Source organism: Oncorhynchus masou, unplaced genomic scaffold, assembly GCF_036934945.1.
Source record: "Oncorhynchus masou masou isolate Uvic2021 unplaced genomic scaffold, UVic_Omas_1.1 unplaced_scaffold_2829, whole genome shotgun sequence".
NCBI classification, from domain to species: Eukaryota; Metazoa; Chordata; class Actinopteri; order Salmoniformes; family Salmonidae; genus Oncorhynchus; species Oncorhynchus masou.
In genome coordinates this window covers 2,225-29,672 of record NW_027009255.1, presented here as the reverse complement: position 1 = coordinate 29,672, position 27,448 = coordinate 2,225, and the positions used below count along the sequence as shown (strand labels likewise).

The following is a 27,448-nucleotide window of genomic DNA, read 5'->3' as shown; positions in this document are numbered from 1 at the left end:
GAACAGGTCAAATAAGCAAAGAGAAACGACAGTCCATCATTACTCTAAGACATCAACACGGAAAATGTCAAGATCTTTGAACATTTCTTCTAGTGCAGTCGCAAAACCATCAAGCGCTATGATGAAACTGGCTCTCATGAGGACCGCCACAGGAATGGAAGACCCAGAGCTACCTCTGCTGCAGAGAATAAGTTCCTTAGAGTTACCAGCCTCAAAAATTGCAGCCCAAATAAATGTCAACTATTCAGAGGAGACTGTGTGAATTATGCCTTCATGGTCAAATTGCTGCAAAGACCACTCCTAAAGGACACCAATAATAAGAAGGGACTAGCTTGGGCAAAGAAACACGAGCAATGGACATTAGACCGGTGGAAATTTGTATTTTGGTCTGGACCAAAATTTAGATTTTTGATTCCAACCGCCGTGTCTTCGTGAGATGTGGCTGAACGGATGATCTCCGCGTGTGTATTTCCCACCGTGAAGCATGGAGGAGGAGGTGTTATGGTGTGGGGGTGCTTTGCTTGTGACGCTTTCTGTGATTTATTTAGAATTCAAGGCACACTTAACCAGCATGGCTACCACAGCGCACTGCAGTGATACGCCATCCCATCTGGTTTGGGCTTAGTGAAACTATAATTTGTTTTTCAACAGGACAATGACCCAATACACCTCCAGGCGGTGTAAGAGCTATTTTACCAAGAAGTACAGTGATGAAGTGCTGCCTCAGATGACCTGGCCTCCACAATCACCAGACCTCAACCCAATTGAGATGGTTTGGAATGAGTTGGAACGCAGAGTGAAGGAAAAGCAGCCAACAAGTGCTCAGCATATGTGGGAACTCCTTCCAGACTGTTGTAAAAGCATTCCAGGTGAAGCTGGTTTAGAGAATGCCAAGAGTGTGCTAAGCTGTCATCAAGGCAAAGGGTAGCTATTTGAAGAACCTCAAATATAAAATATTTTTGGATTTGTTAAACACTTTTTTGTTTACTACATGATTCCATATGTGCTATTTCATAGTTTTTATGTCTTCACTATTATTGTACAATTTAGAAAATAGTAAAAATAAAGAAAAACCCTTGAATGAATAGGTGTCTAAAACTTTTGACCGGTAGTGTATATGAGTGTGCAGGGGGGATATCCGTCTCAAGCAGGAAGAAATAAATATGACTCAATTTCCATCATAAATACTTGCACTGCTGAGTATCCTCGGTTTGCAGTGGCATTTAAACTATCTCATTTTCCCTCCCCATTTTCTCCATCGGCTTAGTTAATTTCTCCTGGAATCTTCCAACTATCCACCCCTCCCTCCATCCCCTACCACAGTCCCATACTACCCATTTTGCCTTGCTGTCTCTCCTGCAGGAGGAATGTGTGTCTCGTGATGGACTGTTCTGGAGTCGTGGCAGAATCAGAGGCCTACACCCCTTGGACTCCAGCCAGGTGTTACAGTCACTCATGCTCCCCCGCTCTAGCAGCAGCAGTCCTCACACACAGACGCCATCCGCCCCCCAGCAGACTCACTCTGCACGTCATCACATTCCTGCTGTCTCAGCCTCTTATCAGAGATGTAGCTTAACACACAGCAGGCAGCAGACACTGACTGGGGAGTTCAAGGCAAGCTAATGAGCAGCCGTGTCATAGCATTGTTGATAGGGGGGTGTATCATAAAATGATCATAACACAACCATAACAACATTTCAAGCAGTTCAAGCAGTTCCATAGGCTCTGGCTTATATCAATCAGTCAATTGTTCATGAATCCATGTTAAAGTGAGAGACCACCTGTAATTATGACTAGGGGATGTGAATGTATAAACATATACCACCTCCTATGTTCTTTGGTCATGGTTTTACTGCTCTGTCCGTCTGAAAGAGGCTGTTTTTATGGTCTGTATGAAACGGCACCCCCTCTAAAGGCCCCAGCCCAGCGATGCAGGCGAAAGGGTCGGCTTTACAGATCCACATCATGTGAACACTCCCCCAGGCCTCTCTGGGGTGTTGTTCCCTATCTCGTTGCATTGTGGGGGCTGATGAAGACATTCCGACTGGGAGGCTGTGTGTCTGTGTGTCTGTGTGTCTGTGTGTCTGTGTGTGTGTGTGTCTGTCTGTCTGTCTGTCTGTCTGTCTGTCTGTCTGTCTGTGGAGCTAAAGGAGCTCTAGGGTGCTGGGGGAATATGGTCAAACATAAATACGGGGCTTCAGATACTGGGTGTACCTTTATGTTCATCTAACTTTGGAAAGTTGCTTGGCTAAAGCCGTTCTAATAGCCTATGCTATTCATGAATGTCAAAAGTGTCATAAATTTGATAAAGAACCATTCCTCTAAATACATCAGTCAAGCTAGTGGTCAAAAGGTCGCACTGGAATTTAAAGAGAAGTGACCTTCTTTGTAATGGTCCTGGCCACCTGGTACCCCAGGCTCTACCTCCACCTGTGCAGCCAGGAACCAGGCATCATAACGATCCAGCAGACTCTGTGATCTACTGAGACCAATGCCGTAATTAACCTGGCAACAACCAAGATAAAAGCTATAATTTAGCATGCTCTGTGTGCAACGGTAATAAGCTGTTTCAGTTATTTATGGCCTTGAATTAGTCTATTGCACAAACGTTTGTGCAGCCATTGTGGGACGTTAGTCTCTCGTTCTGTCTTTTCCTTTTACCCCTTCTGTTGCATGGAGGCCAATGTTAACATTGAGACAGCATCTGGTTCTAATTAAACACTCCCCCCCCTCGCGACGTCTCCCCGTCATGTCTCCTTCTAGCTCCTAACCTCTCAGCATCTCTCTCCTTCTCGCTCTCTCTCTCTCTCCCTCTTCAGTGGCTCCCTCCCCCTGTCCTCCAGCTCTCCCCTCTCTTGCTCCCATCTCTCTCTTCTGGTTTACCCTCTTACTGTGTCTGCTCTCGGCATCATGAAGTGTGAGCATTGTATCTGGGGTCTCTCTGTGCTCCTGGCTCTATGTTTAGGATGGGCACAGGGCCAGAGCCAGAGGCAACCAGAGACTAACTACACCAGGTAGGGAATATGAGTGTATTGCGCTTGTTGGAGTGTGTGCAATGTATGTTTGCAAGAGGCTTTACAGTGTGGATAGCTCCATTTGGGTGAATGCACATTGTATTCGTCTGTGGCAATATCCACAAGGATGCACTTGTTTACATTATTTCTATGGTTCACAATATAAAATAACCATATACAGAGCGTGTATGGTTTTGAGTGTGCCATGTTCAGATTTCACGCAGTGTGCTCTGAACCTCCTATCGGAGCTTCCTGCATTTGTATGTTAGCTTAGGGGTATGGCAGTGTTGTTGTTGGCGTTGTGAATGGTCCATGGTGTTGATGTGGTTGAGCTGCCCCAGATGTCAGTGCTTTGAGGTCTGTATGTCTGTCTGTATGTGTCTGTGTGGGGTTGGATCAGGATGGCTTGACTCTGGCTGGATATCTTAGCTTTCATCAGCTTGCCTCTGTCTGCTGGGGTTCTGTAAGTCTGAGCTCCTATAATGTGACAGACTGAGCACTTTCTCAATGTGTCTGAGGTCAAGCCTTGAGTGTTGGCTGGAGTCCTAGAAAAGTTATTTTGTCCTTCGGTTGTGATAATGGTAACGACTAAGTCTGTGGGTTTTATTTGTTCTTCTTGAGTATGTCTCTACTATCTGTTTTGATGCTCCACACTAGGTATGAGTTACTTTTGTGCACCTTTGTCTCCTGTACAGACAGTCTCCAATGTGTCTGTGCCCATGACTGTCTGTGAGGCCACTGGCAAACAATTATATATTTATCAATGAAAGTATTCTGGTATTAGTCCAGGTTTGGTATTTTTCCGTTGGAAAAGGAGCTTGGATTAATTATTTGAGCAGACGTGGAAATGCATGGGGTGAGGGGGAGACTGGGTGGTTGGATTAGAAACTTGGACAAACATAGGGGAGAATTCTTTAGGGGGAGGTCTCATTGATGAAGCTCTAGTCAAGAACACCTTTACCTCCACTAACTTGGCCCTGTCTCCATCCTGTCTCCATCCTGTCTCCATCCTGTCTCCATCCTGTCTACATCCTGCCTACATCCTGTCTACATCCTGTCTCCATCCTGTCTACATCCTGTCTACATCCTGTCTCCATCCTGTCTACATCCTGTCTCCATCCTGTCTCCATCCTGTCTACATCCTGTCTCCATCCTGTCTCCATCCTGTCTCCATCCTGTCTACATCCTGTCTCCATCCTGTCTCCATCCTGTCTCCATCCTGTCTCCATCCTGTCTCCATCCTGTCTACATCCTGTCTCCATCCTGTCTCCATCCTGTCTCCATCATGTCTCCATCCTGTCTACATCCTGTCTACATCCTGTCTACATCCTGTCTCCATCCTGTCTACATCCTGTCTACATCCTGTCTCCATCCTGTCTCCATCCTGTCTACATCCTGTCTACATCCTGTCTACATCCTGTCTACATCCTGTCTACATCCCCTCTCTCTTCCCATTCTCCTGAAACTGACACCAGTGTGCCAAGGGGAGGCATTATTGTTGGGTGCCTGAGGGATTTAGAGATGATCTGTTGAGGAAGTGTGTGTGTGTGTGTGTGTGTGTGTGTGTGTGTGTGTGTGTGTGTGTGTGTGTGTGTGTGTGTGTGTGTGTGTGTGTGTGTGTGTGTGTGTGTGTGTGTGTGCGTGCGTGCGTGCGTGTGCACATGTGCGTGTTTCCCAAAGTGATAGTGATGTGGTAAGCCTAAGCCAACGTTTATAAAGTACAGTACATGATAATACATCACTTTTTTCCCACCCTACTCTCTCTCAGGCCTGTGTTCCACTGTGGGGGAGACATGGTTGCAGACTCAGGCTTTGTGGGCAGTGAAGGATTTCCAAACTACTACAAACCCAACAGCAAATGTACCTGGCGCATTACAGTGAGTCACTGGCCCTGCACTACATACCACTTCACAATTACTCTGAATTTAACCTACATATTGATCTGTTCTGCCCTCTCTCTAAACTTCAGGTCCCAGAGGGCAATGTGGTCATGCTCTCTTTCCGCATCTTTGACCTGGAGGCTGACCCCATGTGTCGCTATGACTACCTGGATGTGTACAATGGCCACTCCAACATGGTGCAGAAGCTGGGGAGGTTCTGTGGAACGTTCAGGCCTGGTTCTCTCATCTCCACCACCAACACCATAATGCTGGAGATGGTGAGCGACTCTGAGACTGGAGGGAGGGGCTTCCTGGCTTACTTCAATGGAGGAAAACCACATGTGGATGGTAAGCTTTACAGTATAACTTGGGCTCTCACTCTCTATTTTTTCTAAGGAACAACATCTTTGCAATTTCCTGTCTATTAGCTCACATAATGTAACATAGGCTTATACCCACTGTCAAATCTTTTAGTCACCTGATTATTTATTGATCTGTGTATCAATCATTTCAGAGCCACAATTCTGTGGAGGAAAGATGACAAAAGCCCAGGGTGAAGTTAAAACACCCAACTGGCCAGAGAAGAATTACCCAGCAGGCATCAGTTGCTCCTGGCTCATCACAGTAGAGCGGGATCAGGTTATTAGTCATCATGTTCAGCTCTCTATGCTCTTTATTCTTAATGGACTTCTGCTAATGATGCTGTCATTATGTTGCGCCAACCACAGAACCAAATGTGCACCAATATGCATAAATGTATTGGAGTTTCAAATGATGTTCCTAGTGTGTAACGTTGTTGTATTTGTCATTCTGTTTATTTCTGTGTGTGGGCTAGGTGATTGAGGTAAAGTTTGATAAGTTTGATGTGGAGTCAGACAGTTACTGCCGCTTTGATTATGTGGCCTTCTTCAACGGTGGAGAAAAAGATGACTCTCGACGCATTGGAAAATACTGTGGTGACGTCAGCCCCCAGTGAGTGGTACACAACTCTATGTGTGTTTGCCTGACTTCCTGTGTTTATGATTATGCTTGTTAGTGGTCTACATCTATGATCATATATTGTATATCTGTTTGTTCTTGTCACTCTACTCTCTTCCAATCCTCCCTCTGTATTACTCTCTGCCCACAGAACCATTGTGACCAATGGGAACGTGCTCCTAGTACAATTTGTGTCTGACCTCAGCGTGACCTCTGATGGCTTCCTGGCCAGTTACACCAGCGTCCCCCGCGGATCCAGAACCCCCACAGTAGACAACACAGGATCAGGACCCCGTAAAGAGTCAGTCCTCAGGAAGACTGCTGTTAAACCCATCCTGCTTGAGAGAACAGTCATCACCACCACTACCACCCAACCACCCACTACAACCAGACACCAGCCCCCCCAACCCCACAGCCCCAGGAGCCCATTGCCAAGCCCAAACCAATCAAACCAGTCAGGACCCGCCCACCAAACAAGCCAGGCCCAGACAGGGCCAGAGTTACTAAACCGGACATCAAGAAGCCAGGTAAGAGAAGCTGAAGAAATGGTGTAGCAAGACCTAAGTTTATGTATACACATGTCTGTGTGTTTGTGTCGCTGTGTGTGTAAACAATGTTTGTATTTTCTAGTTCACTTGAACCCACTGTGTGAAAAGGCATGTAAGAGGGATGGAAATATCAAGAGCAGTTTCTGTGCCAGTGAATTTGGTGAGTTCCACTAGACGGCTAGCATCATTGGATAGCCAAATTAATCAAGCGATTTAAGGTCATAACAAATTCACAGTATTGCTCAGGCAACTAAACTAGCTCGCTCTCTCTCTCTCTCTCTCTCTCTCTCTCTCTCTCTCTCTCTCAGTGATCACGGGTAAGGTGACAGCGCTGACCCCTGGTCCTCAGGGCAGTGTCTATATCAGTGTGTCTCTCATCAAGGCCTACAAAGCTGGCCAGCTGACCATCACCCAGGCTGGAGAGAACATGTCTGTCAAACTGGTGTCAGCCTGCAAGAAGTGCCCTATCATCCGCAAAGGTAACCTATTTTTCTTCCCAGACAATCTGACTGGCATGTACAGCATTATGCAACACATACATGTACACACACATGCATGCACAGATGCACACACACTGCTGACTTATCAGCATAGACTGTTGTGTCATCATAGACAGTGTTGCCAGATTGCCTAATAAATGCATTTTTGATCAATCTCTTTCTCAGGAATGCCTTACATCTTGATGGGCCAGGTTGATGAGGATGGGCGTGGAACAATGGCTCCTGGGGCTTTCACCGCCCCATATAAGGCCCCGCATCACAAACTGCTGACCAATATTAACAACCAACCATGCTAACTTCACAACCCAGTCCACCAATCAGGGAAATTCAGCCTCGTGCATGGATACCATGACGAGCAAGGTTACGGTGACCCCAAAAAATGTTTTTATTACTGAGGAGTACTCAATGAAGTGAATTATCTTGTTTTTTCACTTAATGTTTTGATGACACTATCTTAATTGCTAAAATCTCCTTTCATGGGTCGCTCACAGGTTCAGATTTAAATGACACGCATCACATAACAACAGTTTGACCCACCTCATAATAGGGCTATATATTATATTATTTTTGTAATTTATGTCTCTCAATAAAGGATTTATAACACATGGTGTTGGTTTGATGTGTTTATTACATTAACTTTATGTCCCATTCACTATAGTTTTACTGCAATACAATGACGGTGTGCCACCTAGTGGTCAGATTTACAAAAGAACCTCATATGACACACAAAGCAGGTGCCACTACCCTCTCAATGAATTAGTGGCCTACTTGGTATGTGAACTGCTGACTGCTCATCATTTGCTCATCATTTGCAGATACTTGTTGACACATCAACCAGGATTAAGGGGCAATTTGTTACTTGTTTTTGGCAGTAAGTGGCTGTATTGGAGGGAGATTGGTTTCACCTCTCCTAGGCAATCAGCAGTTAGTGTTAGTACTTCAGTCTCCCCTGGTTACTCAGCAGCAGCTGTGTCAGCGGCGGCCGTGTCAGTGGCAGTTTTGTTGCAAAACTAAGACAGTTCTGCCGAGTTGTTTGAGGAGTTGTTTGAGGAGTTGTTTGAGGAAGAAAAGAGAGTAAGGCTCCACACCACTTGAGTTTCTTACCTAGTTATTTTCAGATGATCTCATTTTTGCTCTTTTTGTAGCTTTGGCAACTCTGTGTGTTGTCTACACCTGTTCGCTCTTCTTACTGAAGGTTTTATAGATGCTCCCCACACCTTGGCAGCAAACCTTCTAATTTAGTGTACCCTGCATGCTCAACCTATGTGGAATTCCTGGTCTCTGGCAGCGCTTGGAACTGCAGATCTGCGGTCAAGAACGCTGAGTTCATCTCAGCCTATGCTGCCTTTCAATCCCTTTACTTTTTGGCCCTGACAGAGACATGGATCACCCCAGAGAACACTGCTACTCCAGCTGCTCTCTCTTCATCTGACTTAGTTATCTCTCATAGTCCAAAAGCATCTTGTCGTTGTGGTAGTGGTACTGGTCTACTCATTTCTCCTAAGTGGAGATTTTCTCTTTTCTCCCTATCTCACCTGTCCATCTCCTTATTTTATATTCCATGCTGTCACTGTAACTTGTCCACGCAAGCGTAACATTATTGTCATCTATCGCCCACCAGGTGCCCTTGGAGGGTTCCTCAATGAGCTTGACATCTTGATAAGCTCATTTTCTTACGATGGCTCACTGCTCTTCGTACTTGGCAACTTCAACCTCCCGATGTCTGCCTTGGATGAATTTCTTTTCAACTCTCCCTTTCCACTCATCTCACCTTACACTTTCCCAGTCCTCTCCAACTCACAAGGCAGGCAATATGCTTGACCTCATCTTTACTAGAGGCTGCTCACCTACCAATCTCACTGCAACCCCCCTCCAGGTCTCTGTCTCCCTTTCCTCCAATCTTAACCATTCAGCCCCTACCCAGATGGTCATGCGCATTCACAATCTTTATCATATCTCCCATCTGCCTGCTAAATCCTTCTCCCTTCTGTCTCCCGATCCTGCCTCTTCAACCCCACTCTTCTCCCTTTCCGCATCCTATGACTCGTACTGTCCCCTTTCCCCCCTCCCTGCTCGGCCCTCCCCTCCTGCTCCGTGGCTGCGTTATTCATTTCAAGCTTACAGAACAGGGCTGCAGGCTGCGGGCAGCTGAGCGATAAATGGAGTAAAACTAAACTTCCGGACGACCTATCATCCTTTCATTCCCTTTCTCTACCTTCTCTTCCTCTGTATCCGCTGCTGAAGCCACTTTCTTACTTCTCTCATCAACTCATCCCTGACTACTGGCTGCAGAATGGCTAGAGTCACTCTACTCCTCAAGAAACCAACACTCGACTCATCTTACGTCAAAAACTATAGACCTGTATCGCTCCTTTCTTTTCTTTTGAAAACACTTGACCATGCTTTCTGTGATCAACTCTCCCGTTATCAGAATGATCTTCTTGACCCTAACCAGACAGGCTTCAAGACGGGTCACTCAACTGAGACTGCTGTACTCTGTGTTACGGAGGCTCTTTGCACTGCCAAAGCTGACTCTCTCTCCTCTGTTCTCATCCTCCTAGAGCTATCCACTGCCTCCGACACCGTGAACAATCCGATCCTCCGCTCCACCCTCACAGGACTGGGTGTCTCAGGCTCTGCATGCTCTTGGATTGAATCCTACCTGGCAGGCCACTCCTACAAAGTGACGTGGAGAGGATCTGTGTCTGCACCATATACTCTCAATACTGGTGTCTCCCAGGGCTCGGTCCTAGGCCCTCTCCTCTTCTCTCTATACACCAAGTCACTTTGCTTCGTCGTATCCTCACATGGTCTCTCCTATCATTGCTATGCTGATGACACTCCACTACTTATCTCCTTCCCCCTTTCGTGTGCCTGGCAAATATCTCAGCTTGGATGTTGTCTCACCACCTCAAGCTCGACCTCGACAAGATGGAGCTGCTCTTGCTCCCTGGGAAGGCCTGCATGCACAAATACATGTCCATCATGGTTGACAACTCCACAGTGTCGCCCTCCTAGAGTGCAAAGAACCTTGGCATGACCCTGGACAACACCCTGTCGTTCTCTGTAAACATCAAAGCAGTGACTCACTCCGGCAGGTTCTTGCTCTACAATATTCATAGAGTACGACCCTACTTCACACAGGAAGGTCCTCCAGCCACTTGTCCTCTCCCCTCTGGACTACTGCAACTCGCTGTTGGCTGGGCTCCCTGCTGGAATGGAATAAATGGTACGGAGTCAAACCTGGTTTCCATATGTTTGTGTTAGATCCCGTTCCATTAATGGTATTAAAATATTTACAATGAGGCTGTCCTATAACTCCTCCGACCAACATCCTCTGGTATACACAGTTGCTTAACTTGCTTGCTACAAAACACATATAGATGTAGGATCTTCATTTGATCACCCTATTGGTGAAGAATTTTGCAGGACATTTCAAACTTGTAGTGTATGTGAGTTTAAAAAGGCTTCTAAAGTTTGTAATTTCCTCTTCGAAAGTGGGTGGTAGCCTTGCGTTTAAGAGTGATCAAAAGTTCGCTGGTTCGAATCCACGAGCCAACTATGTGAAAAAATCTGTAGATGTACCCCTGCGCAAGACACTTAACACTAATTGCTCCTGTAAGTTGTGCAAATGTATTTTTACCTTACAGAAAATGTATCAACCACAAAAAATCTCTGTTAATTACAATCCACATACTAATTAACATTTCCAATTTCTGCAGGATTATTTTCCTGCTGTAGGAGACGGGCTCAAATTAAGATCCTACATATGGACTGCCTTTTAAATGAAAATAAGATCATATGCATAAGGATTTCCAGAGTGACGCTTATCTGGTATTGTCTACTAGGGCTGGAGTCGCCATAATGGACTCTATAGGGAACTGCTTTGAACATCTTTCTGATGCAACAGTGCCACCATTTGACCAAACTCTGCTGTAATTTTTGTGCTTTGTCATTTCAGTTGAAAGTCACGACTCAGAATGATGTGAATTGCCAAAGTAGAGCTATGCTATTAGAAACCAAGGAGTCCAGTCATATTATCCAAGGCTGCAGGTATACTGCCAACATAATGCTATGATAATGTGTGTTAATATACTATCTGCATAATGACTTTGCACACATAAGAACTGTTATAGCAACACTTGAGATGGTTCACATTTGCAAGTGGGTTGACCATTTATTGTAACCACTGGTTGTTATAATCTGCCATGATTATGAAACAGGTAAATGTATAAAACAGGCAAGTGGATCAGAAACTGATTTGATCTCCATGTTTGTTAAGATATACTACATATGTTATGAACTTGAGTGAAGACCCAAAGCGGTTTTAACAGAAAACAGAGTTCTTTAATGAAAAAACAGGAATGGCATAAATCCTCTTCCAACGTTGTCAGCGGAACAAAAAGAACGTTAGTATAGTGCAGGATGCACCTGCCAGGCAGACTCCGACAGGACAGGACAAGGTGGAAGCAAACGAGACGACAGCTTGCTTCTGGCATCAAAAAACACAAACAAGAATCAGACCCTGAAAGTAGCAGGAACAGAGAGAGAAATAGAGACCTAATCAGAGGGGAAGAGAGAACAGGTGGGAACGAGTGAATGAGCTAGTTAGGGAAGATGTAGAACAGCTGAGGAATGAGAGACAGAGAAGGTAACCTAAAAAGACCAGCAGAGAGAGACAGAGTGAAGAGAAAGGACAGGAACAGACATAACAAGACATGACAGTACCCCCCCACTCACCGAGCGCCTCCTGGCGCACTCGAGGAGAAACCTGGCGGCAACGGAGGAAATCATCGATCAGCGAACGGTCCAGCACGTCCCGAGAGGGAACCCAACTCCTCTCCTCAGGACCGTACCCCTCCCAATCCACTAGGTACTGATGACCACGGCCCCGAGGGCGCATGTCCAAAATCTTACGAACCCTGTAGATGGGTGCGCCCTCGACAAGGATGGGGGGGAGGGACGAGCGGGGGCGCGAAGAACGGGCTTAACACAGGAGACATGGAAGACCGGGTGAACGCGACGAAGATAGCGCGGGAGAAGAAGTCGCACTGCGACAGGATTAATGACCTGAGAAATACGGAACGGACCAATGAACCGCGGGGCCAACTTGCGAGAAGCTGTCTTAAGGGGAAGGTTCTGAGTGGAGAGCCATACTCTCTGACCGCAACAATATCTAGGACTCTTGGTCCTACGCTTTAGCGGCCCTCACAGTCTGCGCCCTATTACGGCAAAGTGCCGACCTGACCCCCTTCCAGGTGCGCTCGCAACGCTGGACAAAAGCCTGAGCGGAGGGGACGCAGGACTCGGCGAGCTGAGATGAGAACAGCGGAGGCTGGTACCCGAGGCTACTCTGAAAAGGGGATAGACCGGTAGCAGACGAGGAAGCGAGTTGTGGGCGTACTCTGCCCAGGGGAGCTGTTCTGACCAAGACGCAGGGTTACGAAAAGAAAGACTGCGTAAAATGCGACCAACAGTCTGATTGGCCCGTTCGGCTTGACCGTTAGACTGGGGATGAAAGCCGGACGAGAGACTGACGGAAGCCCCAATCAAACGGCAAAACTCCCTCCAAAATTGAGACGTGAACTGCGGGCCTCTGTCGGAAACGACGTCAGACGGAAGGCCATGAATTCGGAAAACATTCTCGATAATGATCTGAGCCGTCTCCTTAGCAGAAGGGAGCTTATCGAGAGGAATGAAATGAGCCGCCTTAGAGAATCTATCGACAACCGTAAGAATAACTGTCTTCCCGCTGATGAAGGCAGTCCGGTGATAAAATCTAAAGCGATGTGAGACCACGGTCGAGAGGGAATGGGAAGCGGTCTGAGACGGCCGGCAGGAGGAGAGTTCCCAGATTTAGTCTGCGCGCAGACCGAACAAGCGGCGACAAATCGACGCGCGTCACGTTCCCGAGTGGGCCACCAGAAACGCTGGCGAATGGAAGCGAGCGTACCCGAACGCCGGGGTGGCCGGCTAACTTGGCAGAGTGGGCCCACTGAAGAACGGCCGGACGAGTAGGAACAGGAACGAACAGAAGGTTCCTAGGACAAGCTCGCGGCGACGGAGTGTGAGCGAGTGCTTGCTTTACCTGCCTCTCAATTCCCCAGACAGTCAACCCGACAACACGCCCCTCAGGGAGAGTCCCATCGGGGTCGGTGGAGACCTCAGAAGAACTGAAGAGACGAGATAAAGCATCAGGTTTGGTGTTTTTTGAGCCCGGACGATAAGAAATAACAAACTCAAAACGAGCGAAAAACAGAGCCCAACGAGCCTGACGCGCATTAAGTCGTTTGGCTGAACGGATGTACTCAAGGTTCCTATGGTCAGTCCAAACGACAAAAGGAACGGTCGCCCCTCCAACCACTGTCGCCATTCGCCTAGGGCTAAGCGGATGGCGAGCAGTTCGCGATTACCAACATCATAGTTACGTTCTGACGGCGATAAGCGATGAGAGAAAAACGCGCAAGGATGGACCTTGCCGTCAGAGAGAGCGCTGAGAAAGAATGGCTCCCACGCCCACCTCTGACGCGTCAACCTCAACAACAAACTGTCTAGAGATGTCAGGTGTAACAAGAATAGGTGCGGATGTAAAACGATTCTTAAGAAGATCAAAAGCTCCCTGGGCGGAAACGGACCACTTAAAGCACGTCTTAACAGAAGTAAGGGCTGTGAGAGGAGCTGCCACCTGACCGAAATTACGGATGAAACGACGGTAGAAATTAGCGAAGCCCAGAAAGCGCTGCAGCTCGACGCGTGACTTAGGAACGGGCCAATCAATGACAGCCTGGACCTTAGCGGGATCCATCTTAATGCCCTCAGCGGAAATAACGGAACCGAGAAAAGGGACAGAGGCGGCATGAAAAGTGCACTTCTCAGCCTTCACATAAAGACAGTTCTCCAAAAGGCGCTGGAGGACGCGTCGCACGTGCTGAACATGAATCGAGAGAGACGGTGAAAAAATCAGGATATCGTCCATGTAAACGAAAACAAAAATGTTCAGCATGTCTCTCAGGACGTCGTTAACTAGTGCGTGAAAGACAGCTGGAGCGTTAACGAGGCCGAAAGGAAGAACCCGGTATTCAAAGTGCCCTAACGGAGTGTTAAACGCCGTCTTCCACTCGTCCCCCTCCCTGATGCGCACGAGATGGTAGGCATTACGAAGGTCCAATTTGGTGAAAAACCTGGCTCCCTGCAGGATCTCGAAGGCTGAAGACATAAGAGGAAGCGGATAACGATTCTTAACTGTTATGTCATTCAGCCCTCGATAATCCACGCATGGGCGCAGGGACCCGTCCTTCTTCTGAACAAAAAAACCCCGCTCCGGCGGGAGAGGAGGAGGAGACTATGGTACCGGCGTCGAGCGAAACCGACAAATAGTCCTCGAGAGCCTTACGTTCGGGAGCCGACAGAGAGTATAATCTACCCCGGGGGGAGTAGTTCCCGGAAGGAGATCAATACTACAGTCATACGACCGGTGTGGAGGGAGAGAAGTGGCCTTGGAACGACTGAACACCGTGCGCAGATCGTGATACTCCTCCGGCACCCCTGTCAAATCGCCAGGCTCCTCCTGTGAAGAAGAGACAGAGGAAACAGGAGGGATAGCAGACATTAAACAGGTTACATGACAAGAAACATTCCAGGATAGGATAGTATTACTAGACCAATTAATAGAAGGGTTATGGCGCACTAGCCAGGGATGACCCAAAACAACAGGTGTAAAAGGTGAACGAAAAATTAAAAAAGAAATGGTTTCGCTATGATTACCAGAGACAGTGAGGGTTAAAGGCAGCGTCTCACGCTGAATCTTGGGGAGAGAACTACCATCTAAAGCGAACAAGGCCCTGGGCTCCCTAACTGTCTGAGAGGAATGTCATGTTCCCGAGCCCAGGTCTCGTCCATAAAACAGCCCTCCGCCCCAGAGTCTATCAAGGCACTGCAGGAAGCAGATGAACCGGGCCAGCGGAGATGGACCGGAAAGGTAGTGCGTGATCCAGAAGGAGAGGCCTGAGTAGTTGCGCTCACCAGTAGCCCTCCTCTTACTGATGAGCTCTGGCTTTTACTGGACATGAGGTGACAAAATGACCAGCGGAGCCGCAGTAGAGACAGAGGCGATTGGTGATTCTCCGTTCCTCTCCTTGGCCGAGATGCGAATACCCCCCAGCTGCATAGGCTCAGCATCCGAGCCGGCGGAGGAGGGTGGCAGTGATGCGGCAGGTGGCAGTGATGTGGAGAGGGGAGCAACGGAGAACGTGAGCTCCTTTCCACGAGCTCGGCGACGAAGATCAAACCGTCGCTCTATGCGAATAGCAAGAGCTATTAAGGAGTCCAGACTGGAAGGAACCTCCCGGGAGAGGATCTCATCCTTAACCTCGACGAGGAGACCCTCCAGAAAACGAGCGAGCAAAGCCGGCTCGTTCCAGTCACTAGAGGCAGCGAGAGTGCGAAACTCAATAGAATAATCCGTTATGGATCGATTCCCCTGACATAGGGAAGACAGGGCCCTGGAAGCCTCCTCGCCAAAAACAGAACGGTCAAAAACCCGTATCATCTCCTCCTTAAAGTCCTGATACTGGTTAATACACTCAGCCCTCGCCTCCCAGACTGCCGTGCCCCACTCACGCGCCCGTCCGGTAAGGAGAGAAATGACGTAGGCGATGCGGGCTGCGCTCCTGGAGTAAGTGTTGGGCTGGAGAGAGAACACCACATCACACTGAGTGAGGAATGAGCGGCACTCAGTGGGCTCCCCAGAGTAACACGGCGGGTTGTTGATCCTGGGCTCCGGAGACTCGGAAACCCTGGAAGTGGGCGGTGGATCGAGGTGGAGTTGGTGAACCTGTCTTGTGAGGTCGGAGACTTGGACGGCCAGGGTCTCAACGGCATGTTGAGCAGCAGACAATTCCTCCTCGTGTCTGCCTAGCATCGCTCCCTGGATCTCGACGGCGGAGTGAAAAGGGTCCGGAGCCGCTGGGTCCATTCTTGGTCTGATTCTTCTGTTATGAACTTGAGTGAAGACCCAAAAGCGGTTTTAACAGAAAACAGAGTTCTTTAATGAAAAAACAGGAATGGCATAAATCCTCTTCCAACGTTGTCAGCGGAACAAAAAGAACGTTAGTATAGTGCAGGATGCACCTGCCAGGCAGACTCCGACAGGACAGGACAAGGTGGAAGCAAACGAGACGACAGCTTGCTTCTGGCATCAAAAAACACAAACAAGAATCAGACCCTGAAAGTAGCAGGAACAGAGAGAGAAATAGAGACCTAATCAGAGGGGGAAGAGAGAACAGGTGGGAACGAGTGAATGAGCTAGTTAGGGAAGATGCAGAACAGCTGAGGAATGAGAGACAGAGAAGGTAACCTAAAAAGACCAGCAGAGAGAGACAGAGTGAAGAGAAAGGACAGGAACAGACATAACAAGACATGACAACATAGCCAAAAGTGCTCTTCAAATATCTCATTCCAAGATCATTGGCTTTAATATGGAGTTTGTCCCCCCTTTGCTGCTATAACAGTCTACACTCTTCTTGGAAGGCTTTCCACTAGATGTTGGAACATTGCTACAGGGACTTGCATCCATTTAGCCACAAGCATTAGTAACGTCGGGCACTGATGTTGGCCGATTAGGCCTGGCTCACAGTCGGCGTTCCAATTGATCCCAAAAGTGTTCAATGGGGTTGAGGTCAGGGCCCTGTGCAGGCCAGTCAAGTTCTTGTATACTGACCTTGACAAACCATTTCTGTATGGACCTCACTTTGTGCACAGGGGCATTGTCATGCTGAAACAGGAAAGGGACTTCCCCAAAGATTACAAGCACAGAATCGTCTAGATTCAGATATGTCCGTCAGACTGCCAGATGGTGAAGATGAGAACGGGTTTCCACTGCTCCAGTGTAAAATGGTGGCAAGCTTTACAAAACTCCACCCGACGCTTGGTATAGCGCATGGTGATCTTAGGCTTGTGTGCGACTGCTCGGCCATGGAAACCCATTTCATGAAGTACCCAACGAACAATTCTTGTGCTGAAGTTGCTTCCAGAAGCAGTTTGGAACTCGGTTGTGAGTGTTGCAACCGAGGACGGACGATTTATACACGCTACCCGCTTCAGCACTCGGCTGTCCCATTCTGGGAGCTTGTTTGACCTACAACTTCATGACTGAGCCGTTGCTACTCCTAGATGTTTCCACTTCACATTAACAGCACTTACAGTTGACTGGGGCAACTCTAGCAGGGCAGACATTTGACAAACTGACTTGTTGGAAAGATGGCATCCTATGCTGGTACCATGTTGAATGCCACTGAGCTCTTCATTACGGGCCATTCTACTGGCAATGTCTACGGAGATTGCATGGCTGTGTGCTTGATTGTATACACCTGTCAACAACGGGTGTGGCTTAAATAACCGAAACCTCTCATTTTGAAGGGGTGTCCACATCCGTTTGTGTATGCAGGCATTAGGAAACCTGCTTCATGTTTGTATTGATGAGTTACCAAATATACTGAATGGATGTTTACCTGAAAGTTTTGATACATACCATGTTATGTGTGTGCCAATTACTATGTGTACCTATAGTTTTACTGTAGTATTTATCCAGGGAAGTAAACTAAATCTCCTCTCTTTTGTCTCACCTCTATCTCTGACACGCATTACATAACCCTTTGCCCACTCGTATCTAAAACATGTCTGTGTTTGAGTTTGAGTTTATTTTTATTTTTACAGGGACAGTGCACATTAATCAACGTTTCAGTAAAAGTGCCGGTTTTAGCCAGTCGGCTAATGTTCAACCGCAGTCCCTGGGCAGGTTATTAAAAACAATTACAATATAAACAATAGCAACATAGAACAAGCAAGACATAGCAACATAGGACAAGCAAGACGTAGCATACAGACAGAGCAACATAGAACAAAAAGCAGCAAGACAAAATTCATAAAAGCAACAAAGTGTTTCCACACCTCACAAGCTACAGACAACAGACAACATGGAAAGCGGCAACACACAGCTAGGGACCATGTTCACAAATCTGATTGACCTTTAGCCATGTCTTCAAGCATTTTGTGAAAGTGTGATATGTGGTGCAGTTATGTGTGTCTGATGGCAGTGTATTCCAGACATGGGAAGCTCTCACAGAGAATGCAGATTTACTAAAGGTGCTTTTCCTTAAGGGAACTATACAGTCACCTCTCATGGCAGACCTTGTGGATCTGCTACCATATGTCTGGGTTTTCTGTTTAACAAAAATATTGAGTGGAGGGGGAGCCAGGCCATTAAGGATCTTGAATACAAGACATGCGTCGGTGTATTGCACAAGATTTTCCCAACTCAAGAGCTCATGCTTTCTAAGGATGTGACAATGATGATGGCTATTGGGCTTCCTATCAAGCACTGTGAGAGCCTGTTTGTAGACAGACTGAATAGGTTTTAATGTTGTACAGCAAGCTTGGGCCCAACTAGTCAAGCAGTATGTTAAGTGGGGGAGTATCATAGAGTTGAAGTATAGTTTTGCTACCTCGGTAGTCAAACAATTTCGTATAAATCGGAAATTAGCTAGGTTGAATTTAGTTATTTGAATTACCTTTTTCACATGCTTTTTAAAAGAGAGGTTGGAATCAAGTATGATGCCAAGGTACTTAAAATCGGATACCACCTGGAGCTTCTCCCCTGACACATAGACATCTGGCTCAGTAGCATCTGTTGCCCTCTTTGTGAAGAACATGCAAACAGTTTTTTTCACATTGAGATGCAAACACGAGTCACTGAGCCACTTTGTAACCTGGACCATTACAGTAGTGAGTTCTTGTGCAGCTTGTTGTTTGCTCTTTGCATGCGCATATATCACTGTATCATCTGCATACATTTGAACTTCAGACCCAGTACAGACAGAAGGCAGATCATTAATGTACAGGCTGAACAGGAGGGGCCCCAGTATTGACCCTTGGGGCACGCCCACATCATAGCTACGAGAGGGCGACAGCTCATTGCTCACTCTGACACACTGAGTTCTGCCTTCAAGGTATGATTTAATCCATCTCAAGGCATCAGGGGAAAAGTTGAACTTGGACAATTTTGTGATGAGAATCTCATGGTTAACAGTATCAAAAGCCTTCCTTAGGTCCAGAAACACAGCCCCAACAGCACCCCCTTTGTCCATCTTGGACTTCACATTTTCCAGAAGAAAGCAGTTGGCCGTTTCTGTGGAGTGTTTCGCTCTGAAGCCAATTTGTGAGCTTTACTCAGTCAAATTAACCTCCCTAGCTCCCTCTAGTTTAGTCATGTCACTAAGTATTAATCTTCAGTGTTTACTTAAAGCAACAAGGCTTGGGGGTTGTAGTATATGGCCAATATACCACGGCTAAGGGCTGTCCTAAGGCACGACGCAATGCGGAGTGCCTAGACACAGCCCATAGCTGCGGTATTTTGGCCATATATGACAAAACCCGGAGGTGCCTTATTGCTATTATAAACTGGTCACCAACATAATTAGAACAGTAAAAATAAATGTTTTGTCATACCCGTGGTATATGGTCTGATATACCACGGCTGTCAGCCAATCAGCATTCAGGGCTCGAACCACTCAGTTTCTAACGTCTCTTGTACCGTTGCATTGTTGAATACTTGTTTCTGATTGGCTTGAAAGGAATTCTATAGCGTGCATTATTTAAGTGATAATGCCCTCGAAGCCAGTGTTTGAAGCCACATATTGGCACTTGTGTTAGGCCCGAGACGAAGTTGAGGGCCGGTAAACCGTGCCAATATATCCTCCAAACACTGGCTTAGAGGGCATTATCACTTTTAAACAACGGGTAACCAACATATTCAAATTATGACTGACATATTTTTAATATTTTTATTAATTTATTCATACTATTTCATCCTTCCACGAGATATAGTCCTGACACATATGTAGGGTTGCTACCCAAGCCGGCTGGTAATTTGTTCTATTGGTTCGGTTGCCATAGACGTGACATAGTTGTTTAGACTTTTTGTTCTGTATCTATGGACAGTTGGACACGACCCAGTCATTCTTCTAAATGTTCTATTGCTATATGTTATTATCCCTTGCTTGCTAGCTAACAAACTACAGCTAACTTACAGTCACGCCAACCAATGCAGCCAGAATAACGACAAAGTAGCTGCATTTGCTGTCATGTCTTGTTATGTCTGTTCCTGTCCTTTCTCTTCACTCTGTCTCTCTCTGCTGGTCTTTTTAGGTTACCTTCTCTGTCTCTCATTCCTCAGCTGTTCTACATCTTCCCTAACTAGCTCATTCACTCGTTCCCACCTGTTCTCTCTTCCCCTCTGATTAGGTCTCTATTTCTCTCTGTTCCTGCTACTTTCAGTGTCTGATTCTTGTTTGTGTTTTTTGATGCCAGAAGCAAGCTGTCGTCTCGTTTGCTTCCACCTTGTCCTGTCCTGTCGGAGTCTGCCTGGCAGGTGCAACCTGCACTATACTAACGTTCTTTTGTTCCGCTGACAACGTTGGAAGAGGATTTATGCCATTCCTGTTTTTTCATTAAAGAACTCTGTTTTCTGTTAAAACCGCTTTTGGGTCTTCACTCAAGTTCATAACAGAAGAATCAGACCAAGAATGGACCCAGCGGCTCCGGACCCTTTTCACTCCGCCGTCGAGATCCAGGGAGCGATGCTAGGCAGACACGAGGAGGAATTGTCTGCTGCTCAACATGCCGTTGAGACCCTGGCCGTCCAAGTCTCCGACCTCACAAGACGGGTTCACCAGCTCCACCTCGATCCACCGCCCACTTCCAGGGTTTCCGAGTCTCCGGAGCCCAGGATCAACAACCCGCCGTGTTACTCTGGGGAGCCCACTGAGTGCCGCTCATTCCTCACTCAGTGTGATGTGGTGTTCTCTCTCCAGCCCAACACTTACTCCAGGAGCGCAGCCCGCATCGCCTACGTCCATTTCTCTCCTTGCCGGACGGGCGCGTGAGTGGGGCACGGCAGTCTGGGAGGCGAGGGCTGAGTGTATTAACCAGTATCAGGACTTTAAGGAGGAGATGATACGGGTTTTTGACCGTTCTGTTGTTGGCGAGGAGGCTTCCAGGGCCCTGTCTTCCCTATGTCAGGGGAATCGATCCATAACGGATTATTCTATTGAGTTTCGCACTCTCGCTGCCTCTAGTGACTGGAACGAGCCGGCTTTGCTCGCTCGTTTTCTGGAGGGTCTCCTCGTCGAGGTTAAGGATGAGATCCTCTCCCGGGAGGTTCCTTCCAGTCTGGACTCCTTAATAGCTCTCGCTATTCGCATAGAGCGATGGTTTGATCTTCGTCGCCGAGCTCGTGGAAAGGAGCTCACGTTCTCCGTTGCTCCCCTCTCCACATCACTGCCACCTGCCGCATCACTGCCACCCTCCTCCGCCGGCTCGGATGCTGAGCCTATGCAGCTGGGGGTATTCGCATCTCGGCCAAGGAGAGGGAACGGAGAATCACCAATCGCCTCTGTCTCTACTGCGGCTCCGCTGGTCATTTTGTCACCTCATGTCCAGTAAAAGCCAGAGCTCATCAGTAAGAGGAGGGCTACTGGTGAGCGCAACTACTCAGGCCTCTCCTTCTGGATCACGCACTACCTTTCCGGTCCATCTCCGCTGGCCCGGTTCATCTGCTTCCTGCAGTGCCTTGATAGACTCTGGGGCGGAGGGCTGTTTTATGGACGAGACCTGGGCTCGGGAACATGACATTCCTCTCAGACAGTTAGGGGAGCCCAGGGCCTTGTTCGCTTTAGATGGTAGTTCTCTCCCCAAGATTCAGCGTGAGACGCTGCCTTTAACCCTCACTGTCTCTGGTAATCATAGCGAAACCATTTCTTTTTTAATTTTTCGTTCACCTTTTACACCTGTTGTTTTGGGTCATCCCTGGCTAGTGCGCCATAACCCTTCTATTAATTGGTCTAGTAATACTATCCTATCCTGGAATGTTTCTTGTCATGTAACCTGTTTAATGTCTGCTATCCCTCCTGTTTCCTCTGTCTCTTCTTCACAGGAGGAGCCTGGCGATTTGACAGGGGTGCCGGAGGAGTATCACGATCTGCGCACGGTGTTCAGTCGTTCCAAGGCCACTTCTCTCCCTCCACACCGGTCGTATGACTGTAGTATTGATCTCCTTCCGGGAACTACTCCCCCGGGGTAGATTATACTCTCTGTCGGCTCCCGAACGTAAGGCTCTCGAGGATTATTTGTCGGTTTCGCTCGACGCCGGTACCATAGTCTCCTCCTCCTCCCCCGCCGGAGCGGGGTTTTTTTTTGTTCAGAAGAAGGACGGGTCCCTGCGCCCATGCGTGGATTATCGAGGGCTGAATGACATAACAGTTAAGAATCGTTATCCGCTTCCTCTTATGTCTTCAGCCTTCGAGATCCTGCAGGGAGCCAGGTTTTTCACCAAATTGGACCTTCGTAATGCCTACCATCTCGTGCGCATCAGGGAGGGGGACGAGTGGAAGACGGCGTTTAACACTCCGTTAGGGCACTTTGAATACCGGGTTCTTCCTTTCGGCCTCGTTAACGCTCCAGCTGTCTTTCACGCACTAGTTAACGACGTCCTGAGAGACATGCTGAACATTTTTGTTTTCGTTTACATGGACGATATCCTGATTTTTTCACCGTCTCTCTCGATTCATGTTCAGCACGTGCGACGCGTCCTCCAGCGCCTTTTGGAGAACTGTCTTTATGTGAAGGCTGAGAAGTGCACTTTTCATGCCACCTCTGTCCCTTTTCTCGGTTCCGTTATTTCCGCTGAGGGCATTAAGATGGATCCCGCTAAGGTCCAGGCTGTCATTGATTGGCCCGTTCCTAAGTCACGCGTCGAGCTGCAGCGCTTTCTGGGCTTCGCTAATTTCTACCGTCGTTTTCATCCGTAATTTCGGTCAGGTGGCAGCTCCTCTCACAGCCCTTACTTCTGTTAAGACGTGCTTTAAGTGGTCCGTTTCCGCCCAGGGAGCTTTTGATCTTCTTAAGAATCGTTTTACATCCGCTCCTATTCTTGTTACACCTGACATCTCTAGACAGTTTGTTGTTGAGGTTGACGCGCGTCAGAGGTGGGCGTGGGAGCCATTCTTTCTCAGCGCTCTCTCTGACGGCAAGGTCCATCCTTGCGCGTTTTTCTCTCATCGCTTATCGCCGTCAGAACGTAACTATGATGTTGGTAATCGCGAACTGCTCGCCATCCGCTTAGCCCTAGGCGAATGGCGACAGTGGTTGGAGGGGCGACCGTTCCTTTTGTCGTTTGGACTGACCATAGGAACCTTGAGTACATCCGTTCAGCCAAACGACTTAATGCGCGTCAGGCTCGTTGGGCTCTGTTTTTCGCTCGTTTCGAGTTTGTTATTTCTTATCGTCCGGGCTCAAAAAACACCAAGCCTGATGCTTTATCTCGTCTCTTCAGTTCTTCTGAGGTCTCCACCGACCCCGATGGGATTCTCCCTGAGGGGCGTGTTGTCGGGGTTGACTGTCTGGGGAATTGAGAGGCAGGTAAAGCAAGCACTCGCTCACACTCCGTCGCCGCGAGCTTGTCCTAGGAACCTTCTGTTCGTTCCCGTTCCTACTCGTCCGGCCGTTCTTCAGTGGGCCCACTCTGCCAAGTTAGCCGGCCACCCCGGCGTTCGGGGTACGCTCGCTTCCATTCGCCAGCGTTTCTGGTGGCCCACTCGGGAACGTGACGCGCGTCGATTTGTCGCCGCTTGTTCGGTCTGCGCGCAGACTAAATCTGGGAACTCTCCTCCTGCCGGCCGTCTCAGACCGCTTCCCATTCCCTCTCGACCGTGGTCTCACATCGCTTTAGATTTTATCACCGGACTGCCTTCATCAGCGGGGAAGACAGTTATTCTTACGGTTGTCGATAGATTCTCTAAGGCGGCTCATTTCATTCCTCTCGATAAGCTCCCTTCTGCTAAGGAGACGGCTCAGATCATTATCGAGAATGTTTTCCGAATTCATGGCCTTCCGTCTGACGTCGTTTCCGACAGAGGCCCGCAGTTCACGTCTCAATTTTGGAGGGAGTTTTGCCGTTTGATTGGGGCTTCCGTCAGTCTCTCGTCCGGCTTTCATCCCCAGTCTAACGGTCAAGCCGAACGGGCCAATCAGACTGTTGGTCGCATTTACGCAGTCTTTCTTTTCGTAACCCTGCGTCTTGGTCAGAACAGCTCCCCTGGGCAGAGTACGCCCACAACTCGCTTCCCTCGTCTGCTACCGGTCTATCCCCTTTTCAGAGTAGCCTCGGGTACCAGCCTCCGCTGTTCTCATCTCAGCTCGCCGAGTCCTGCGTCCCTCCGCTCAGGCTTTTGTCCAGCGTTGCGAGCGCACCTGGAAGGGGGTCAGGTCGGCACTTTGCCGTAATAGGGCGCAGACTGTGAGGGCCGCTAATAGCGTAGGACCAAGAGTCCTAGATATTGTTGCGGTCAGAGAGTATGGCTCTCCACTCAGAACCTTCCCCTTAAGACAGCTTCTCGCAAGTTGGCCCCGCGGTTCATTGGTCCGTTCCGTATTTCTCAGGTCATTAATCCTGTCGCAGTGCGACTTCTTCTCCCGCGCTATCTTCGTCGCGTTCACCCGGTCTTCCATGTCTCCTGTGTTAAGCCCGTTCTTCGCGCCCCGCTCGTCCCTCCCCCCCCATCCTTGTCGAGGGCGCACCCATCTACAGGGTTCGTAAGATTTTGGACATGCGCCCTCGGGGTCGTGGTCATCAGTACCTAGTGGATTGGGAGGGGTACGGTCCTGAGGAGAGGAGTTGGGTTCCCTCTCGGGACGTGCTGGACCGTTCGCTGATCGATGATTTCCTCCGTTGCCGCCAGGTTTCCTCCTCGAGTGCGCCAGGAGGCGCTCGGTGAGTGGGGGGGGTACTGTCATGTCTTGTTATGTCTGTTCCTGTCCTTTCTCTTCACTCTGTCTCTCTCTGCTGGTCTTTTTAGGTTACCTTCTCTGTCTCTCATTCCTCAGCTGTTCTACATCTTCCCTAACTAGCTCATTCACTCGTTCCCACCTGTTCTCTCTTCCCCTCTGATTAGGTCTCTATTTCTCTCTGTTCCTGCTACTTTCAGTGTCTGATTCTTGTTTGTGTTTTTTGATGCCAGAAGCAAGCTGTCGTCTCGTTTGCTTCCACCTTGTCCTGTCCTGTCGGAGTCTGCCTGGCAGGTGCAACCTGCACTATACTAACGTTCTTTTTGTTCCGCTGACAACGTTGGAAGAGGATTTATGCCATTCCTGTTTTTTCATTAAAGAACTCTGTTTTCTGTTAAAACCGCTTTTGGGTCTTCACTCAAGTTCATAACATTTGCATTTGTTTAAGCTGTTTTCCAGTAACATTTATTTGGATACATGCATAAGAATGAGCTAATGATGCGTGATTTCACCTGGCATAGAAAATGTGCTCTCTCGTCAGGGCACTGTTGTTCAGAGGAGCTAGCCAACAACACAGCTAACACAATCACTTCAAACTGAAGCTGGAAAGACTGCAAGCTTGCTGCATTTAGTTTTATCTGTTCTCTATTGAAATGTCTTTGTATTTGTCCATACAAATGAAGCTGATTCATGATTTCGACTGGCTGAGAAAAGTTGCCTGTCTTTCTCGTCCCGACTCGCGATCCCTACATGTTCATTACTATGGGACAGCAAGAGATCGAATTTCAATATGAAACAATGTTGCAAATGTCAGAGAGTCAGACTGCAAGTTTTATACAAATCTCTGTTATTGAAAACCGATTGCTAGTCTAAAAGAAATGGGAGATAATGTCTAGATGCTTTTTACAGTGGGGATGAAGTTTATAAATTGTCTGGCTGGGCTGATGAGACAGTGGATTGCGCAGTGAGATGGAACAGAGTAAATAGGCATTTCAATATAATAGCTTTAGCTTGTGGTAATTTGGGGAATAGACACCTGCTGGAATGCTGTTTTAACCAATTAGCGTCCAGGATCAGACCCACCCGTTGTATAATTCCCTATAACGCACAGTATATCAGCATAGTAGAATTCAATGGCTATAGTTAATTCTTTCATGTTCTATGTTTGAGCTGCTTTTGAAAGAAAGTCGAATTGAAAACACTATTGGTATTGTTGAATTTGATTTTCATAATAGCAAGCTGATGATTAGCTAAACCAGCAAGTCTGTTTGGTTACCAAGGCATCTCCTGCAGCTATCTAGTAAACTTTCTAGCTACTTCAGTGAATGTTGAACACATTTCTACCTGTAAGTGAACTCATTTCTAGTGGCAAATGCCAGGGCTGCAGGTAGCCTAGTGGTTAGAGCGTTGGGCCTGTAACCGTAAGGTTGCTGGATTGAATGCTGAGCTGACAAGGTAAAAAGCTGTCACTCTGCCCCTGAACAAGGCAGTTAACCAACCCACTGTTCCCCGGAAGGCTGTCATTCTGAATAAGAATTTGTTCTTAGCTGTCTTGCATAGTTAAATAAAGTTGAAATGAAAATGTACAAATGATGCTTTTTAAACAATTTGAGCCATGTTATAAAAGGGATAATCAACTCAGGGCTCTGTGTTCCCTGGAAAAGAATGTGTCATTTGTTAGATGTCACCTTGCTAGCGCATCTTGGAACACACCTTCCATGTTGTTCGTTATTTTAGTTGATTATCCCTTACTCATAAAGGCCTGTTTGTTGAGTATATCCCATTCTTACTCAAAACTATTGAAAGGCTGTGATAGGATAACAGTGAACATGGACCGAACTAGACGGACACTGTAGCAATGTTCCATAATCAAACTGCAAGACAATTCATTTGCAACTATCCAACTCTATTTTAAAATATACTTGTTACATTATTAGTAATGTAACATTAGTATTGTTCCATTATTTCAAAAGAAACAACACAAATAGAATATATAGTGACAGGAATAATTGACAGTTGTAGAATTATAGCATTCATCGCATAGCCGTGCATTAGTTATGACTAGTCTACAACACCAGTTGCTAGATGGGATTTTACAGCAAATGGACAACTACAAAACGTATTTTAGATGCCAAACATTCATCCTAAAACAATAAATACTCAACATTGACCCTAGAACAATAAATAAAGTGACAAATGATAAAACAAGAAGAATGCACTTTAAGGTAATAGCGTAAACACATTTTCTTTACCCTTATCTACAAAAGTGTTTTCTTCATATTCTGTCAAAAAATGTCGTATGCCTATCAGACTGTTCTCAAAAGTGCTACTCAGCCTCCATCTTCATTCAAGCAACTATCTCTAACATTGAGATGAACTGAGCTCCTCAACTACAAACAAGATCATTGAAGAACTGGGATATAGTCTGTTGTGAGACAGAGGATTCTGAGCAGACAGTCTTTGAGGGGTGTTTCTGCAGCAGGGGCTGCAGGATGAGGCTAGGGGTCAGTAGGTGGTATCTATAACGTTGCCTTCCATCTGATGTCTGTAGGCCACTCTTGCCTTGTGGGAAAAGTAGACAACTCCTCCTCCAGCGCTGGCATAGGTTGTCGGCGCAAACTGAGGCTCCGCTTCAATGTATGGAACTAAACAGGAAAAGGAGAGATGAGAGGATTAAAACCCCATTAATA

The 27,448-nt window shown here is 47.4% G+C and overlaps 1 pseudogene; it reads left to right on the top strand.

Annotated features, from left to right (window-relative positions):
* The first annotated feature begins 2,809 nt into the window (after positions 1–2,809).
* LOC135533940 (procollagen C-endopeptidase enhancer 2-like) lies at positions 2,810–7,525 on the top strand (annotated as a pseudogene).
* Positions 7,526–27,448: the final 19,923 nt, after the last annotated feature.